This window comes from Leuresthes tenuis, unplaced genomic scaffold (genome assembly GCF_036924035.1).
Source record: "Leuresthes tenuis unplaced genomic scaffold, fLeuTen1.0.hap1 SCAF_6, whole genome shotgun sequence".
Classification (NCBI taxonomy): domain Eukaryota; kingdom Metazoa; phylum Chordata; class Actinopteri; order Atheriniformes; family Atherinopsidae; genus Leuresthes; species Leuresthes tenuis.
The window spans coordinates 611,392-617,643 of NW_027325360.1; positions in this window are offsets into that span (position 1 = coordinate 611,392).

Genomic DNA, 6,252 nt, shown 5'->3' on the forward strand with positions numbered 1-6,252 from the left:
TTCCTCGCAGCTGGCTCCAGATGTTCCTCACAGCTGGCCCAGACCCAGGTCCAGTGTGCTGTTCAGGCCGAGCTTTGGCCTGTTGTGGGAATGATGGGAAAAGGTTTGTACTGTAGGGTTCGCAGGTGTTTTACCTCCAGCTAAGGGAGCCTGCTTTCACCTCAGTGTTCACACGGTGCACTTCCTGTCTCAGTCTGCGGGTTGCCGTGGTGACGGCCCCCAGCAGCGATCCATCAGGGCGGCGGGGGGGATGGAAACAGTCACTCAACATTCGTTCAGCACATGGTGATGGCAACATCTCAACAGCAGCAAAGAAGTGAAGTGAACACATGAAGCATGGCTTCAGCCCCCCCCAGTCCCACTGTAGGCAGGGAGAGCAGAACTCAGTTCTGCTGGCACCGAGCCAGCAATGGACCCAGAACCAGGGTCCAGGTCATGAAACCAGAAGCTCCCACTTAGTGATGATTTCCTCAGAACAGTCGGATGATCTGAACCTCCATCCTTCAGAGCCTCAAAGATTGAACCTTTCCAGTTTTCAGCTTTATTTTCTGCATGTTCCAAACTGAGATTATTCAGCCCAACATGGCCACCAGGATCAGCTGGATCCTCCTTTCAGTCCGAAGCAGAGGGCAGGAAACAAACTTTAGGGTCACCAGAAGGTTTCTCAGCTGACCTGCTGACCAGGTGTAGATTCTGATGAAGTGTTCTGGTATTGGGCACATGTTTCTACGTACAAAGGCCTAAATGTGGAGGACACCACTGAACCTGTCGGTGTTTTTATTTTTCTGTTTCATTTGTGATTTTTCTGTTTTATTTTGTGATTTTTTGTTTTATTTGTGATTTTTCTGTTTTATTTTGTGATTTTTTGTTTTATTTGTGATTTTTCTGTTTCATTTTGTGATTTTTCTGTTTCATTTTGTGATTTTTCTGTTTTATTTTGTGATTTTTTTGTTTTATTTGTGATTTTTCTGTTTTATTTTGTGATTTTTTGTTTTATTTGTGATTTTTCTGTTTTATTTTGTGATTTTTTGTTTTATTTGTGATTTTTCTGTTTCATTTTGTGATTTTTCTGTTTCATTTTGTGATTTTTCTGTTTTATTTTGTGATTTTTTTGTTTTATTTGTGATTGTTCTGTTTCATTTTGTGATTTTTTTGTTTTATTTGTGATTTTTCTGTTTTATTTTGTGATTTTTTTGTTTTATTTGTGATTTTTTTTGTTTTATTTGTGATTTTTCTGTTTCATTTTGTGATTTTTCTGTTTTATTTTGTGATTTTATTTGTTTTATTTTGTGATTTTTCTGTTTTACTTTGTGTTTTTTTGCTTATTTGTGATTTTTTTGTTTTATTTGTGATTTTTCTGTTTCATTTTGTGATTTTTCTGTTTCATTTTGTGATTTTTCTGTTTTATTTTTTGATTTTTTGTTTTATTTGTGATTTTTCTGTTTCATTTTGTGATTTTTTTGTTTTATTTGTGATTTTTCTGTTTTATTTTGTGATTTTTTTGTTTTATTTGTGATTTTTCTGTTTCATTTTGTGATTTTTCTGTTTTATTTTGTGATTTTATTTGTTTTATTTTGTGATTTTTCTGTTTCATTTTGTGATTTTTCTGTTTTATTTTGTGATTTTTTTGTTTTATTTTGTGATTTTTCTGTTTTACTTTGGGATTTTTTTTGTTTTATTTGTGATTTAACAAACGTTACATTATCGGCATGTTTCTGATAAAGATGGAGGTCTCCAGGTACAACTGTTCAAAATGTTTAAAGGCAGTAATTAACGGTTCACATGCATCACTACGAGTTACGCTGTGCACATCTCCGGCTTGGTCCCTCACTGTTGATGAGAAAGCATTGTTTGCTAGCATGTGCTGCTAACTTACAGCTAACTGCTAACTTACAGCTAACTGCTAAATTACAGCTAACTGCTAACTTACAGCTAACTGCTAAATTACAGCTAGCTGCTAACTTACAGCTAACTGCTAACTTACAGCTAACTGCTAAATTACAGCTAGCTGCTAACTTACAGCTAACTGCTAAATTACAGCTAACTGCTAACTTACAGCTAACTGCTAAATTACAGCTAGCTGCTAACTTACAGCTAACTGCTAACTTACAGCTAACTGCTAAATTACAGCTAGCTGCTAACTTACAGCTAACTGCTAAATTACAGCTAGCTGCTAAACTGTTTCCCTCTGGGATCAACATAGCTATATATAGAGCTGGGGTTTTATTTAGGTCCGACTGGAGGAACAGCTTCATTCTGTCTGTGTTACTGCATTAAATCACACAGCAGGTGTCCAGGTGTGGATGACAGGTAATGTACGGAAACACAACGTAACTCTCCTCAGCAGCATGACAACGTGTCCTCATCCAAAATACAGAAACTAACTATCACCAACGTTCTGTTGAAGCCTGGTTGTTGAACCTCTGGTTCAGTCTGATCTAATTCACAGTTCTAAAAAGAGCCACTTTATTATTTCATAGTATTTTTGTGGTGCCCAGCTGGGTTTAGGTCACGAACTGAATAACTTACTGGTTAGGGTCACTAACTGAATAACTCACTGGTTAGAGTCACTAACTGAATAACTTACTGGTTAGGGTCACTAACTGAATAACTTACTGGTTAGAGTCACTAACTGAATAACTAACTGGTTAGAGTCACTAACTGAATAACTTACTGGTTAGGGTCACTAACTGAATAACTTACTGGTTAGAGTCACTAACTGAATAACTAACTGCTCAGGGTCACTAACTGAATAACTAACTGGTTAGGGTCACTAACTGAATAACTTACTGGTCAGGGTCACTAACTGAATAACTAACTGGTTAGAGTCACTAACTGAATAACTTACTGGTTAGAGTCACTAACTGAATAACTAACTGCTCAGGGTCACTAACTGAATAACTAACTGGTTAGAGTCACTAACTGAATAACTTACTGGTTAGAGTCACTAACTGAATAACTAACTGCTCAGGGTCACTAACTGAATAACTAACTGGTTAGGGTCACTAACTGAATAACTTACTGGTCAGGGTCACTAACTGAATAACTAACTGGTTAGGGTCACTAACTGAATAACTTACTGGTCAGGGTCACTAACTGAATAACTAACTGGTTAGAGTCACTAACTGAATAACTTACTGGTTAGGCTCACTAACTGAATAACTAACTGGTTAGAGTCACTAACTGAATAACTAACTGGTTAGGGTCACTAACTGAATAACTTACTGGTCAGGGTCACTAACTGAATAACTAACTGGTTAGGGTCACTAACTGAATAACTTACTGGTCAAGGTCACTAACTGAATAACTAACTGGTTAGAGTCACTAACTGAATAACTTACTGGTTAGAGTCACTAACTGAATAACTAACTGGTTAGGGTCACTAACTGAATAACTTACTGGTCAGGGTCACTAACTGAATAACTAACTGGTTAGGGTCACTAACTGAATAACTTACTGGTCAGGGTCACTAACTGAATAACTAACTGGTTAGAGTCACTAACTGAATAACTTACTGGTTAGAGTCACTAACTGAATAACTAACTGGTTAGGGTCACTAACTGAATAACTTACTGGTCAGGGTAACTAACTGAATAACTAACTGGTTAGAGTCACTAACTGAATAACTTACTGGTTAGAGTCACTAACTGAATAACTTACTGGTCAGGGTCACTAACTGAATAACTAACTGGTCAGGGTCACTAACTGAATAACTTACTGGTCAGGGTCACTAACTGAATAACTAACTGGTTAGAGTCACTAACTGAATAACTAACTGGTTAGAGTCACTAACTGAATAACTAACTGGTTAGAGTCACTAACTGAATAACTTACTGGTCAGGGTCACTAACTGAATAACTAACTGGTTAGGGTCACTAACTGAATAACTCACTGGTCAGGGTCACTAACTGAATAACTAACTGGTTAGAGTCACTAACTGAATAACTTACTGGTTAGAGTCACTAACTGAATAACTAACTGCTCAGGGTCACTAACTGAATAACTAACTGGTTAGGGTCACTAACTGAATAACTTACTGGTCAGGGTCACTAACTGAATAACTAACTGGTTAGAGTCACTAACTGAATAACTTACTGGTTAGAGTCACTAACTGAATAACTAACTGCTCAGGGTCACTAACTGAATAACTAACTGGTTAGGGTCACTAACTGAATAACTTACTGGTCAGGGTCACTAACTGAATAACTAACTGGTTAGGGTCACTAACTGAATAACTTACTGGTCAGGGTCACTAACTGAATAACTAACTGGTTAAAGTCACTAACTGAATAACTTACTGGTTAGGCTCACTAACTGAATAACTAACTGGTTAGAGTCACTAACTGAATAACTAACTGGTTAGGGTCACTAACTGAATAACTTACTGGTCAGGGTCACTAACTGAATAACTAACTGGTTAGGGTCACTAACTGAATAACTTACTGGTCAAGGTCACTAACTGAATAACTAACTGGTTAGAGTCACTAACTGAATAACTTACTGGTTAGAGTCACTAACTGAATAACTAACTGGTTAGGGTCACTAACTGAATAACTTACTGGTCAGGGTCACTAACTGAATAACTAACTGGTTAGGGTCACTAACTGAATAACTTACTGGTCAAGGTCACTAACTGAATAACTAACTGGTTAGAGTCACTAACTGAATAACTAACTGGTTAGGGTCACTAACTGAATAACTTACTGGTCAGGGTCACTAACTGAATAACTTACTGGTTAGAGTCACTAACTGAATAACTAACTGCTCAGGGTCACTAACTGAATAACTAACTGGTTAGGGTCACTAACTGAATAACTTACTGGTTAGAGTCACTAACTGAATAACTAACTGGTTAGGGTCACTAACTGAATAACTTACTGGTCAGGGTCACTAACTGAATAACTAACTGATTAGAGTCACTAACTGAATAACTTTCTGGTTAGAGTCACTAACTGAATAACTTACTGGTCAGGGTCACTAACTGAATAACTAACTGGTTAGGGTCACTAACTGAATAACTAACTGCTCAGGGTCAGTAACTGAATAACTTACTGGTTAGGGTCACTAACTGAATAACTAACTGGTTAGGGTCACTAACTGAATAACTAACTGGTTAGAGTCACTAACTGAATAACTAACTGGTTAGGGTCACTAACTGAATAACTAACTGGTTAGAGTCACTAACTGAATAACTTACTGGTTAGAGTCACTAACTAAATAACTAACTGGTTAGAGTCACTAACTGAATAACTTACTGGTTAGAGTCACTAACTGAATAAGTTACTGGTTAGGGTCACTAACTGAATAACTAACTGGTTAGAGTCACTAACTGAATAACTAACTGGTTAGAGTCACTAACTGAATAACTAACTGCTCAGGGTCACTAACTGAATAACTAACTGGTTAGAGTCACTAACTGAATAACTTACTGGTTAGGGTCACTAACTGAATAACTTACTGGTTAGAGTCACTAACTGAATAACTTACTGGTTAGAGTCACTAACTGAATAACTTATTGGTTAGAGTCACTAACTGAATAACTAACTGGTTAGAGTCACTAACTGAATAACTAACTGGTTAGAGTCACTAACTGAATAACTTACTGGTTAGGGTCACTAACTGAATAACTTACTGGTTAGAGTCACTAACTGAATAACTAACTGGTTAGAGTCACTAACTGAATAACTTATTGGTTAGAGTCACTAACTGAATAACTAACTGGTTAGAGTCACTAACTGAATAACTAACTGCTCAGGGTCACTAACTGAATAACTTACTGGTTAGAGTCACTAACTGAATAACTTACTGGTTAGAGTCACTAACTGAATAACTAACTGGTTAGAGTCACTAACTGAATAACTTACTGGTTAGGGTCACTAACTGAATAACTAACTGGTTAGAGTCACTAACTGAATAACTTATTGGTTAGAGTCACTAACTGAATAACTAACTGGTTAGAGTCACTAACTGAATAACTAACTGCTCAGGGTCACTAACTGAATAACTTACTGGTTAGAGTCACTAACTGAATAACTGTTATTATGGTCCTGTTGACTGTTTTTCTCGTGTGTTTTGCTGAGTTTATGGATTCAGGTTGTGAAATAATTTCGGGTTTCTGCTGACAGTTATGAAATCAGATGAGATCTTTGTTCTCTTTTCCTTCTTCCTCATTTTTAAGCTTCATAGTTGCAATGAGGACTGCCCCCCCCCCCCCCCCCCCCCCCCCCACGTCTCTCTCCTCAATAAAAACCT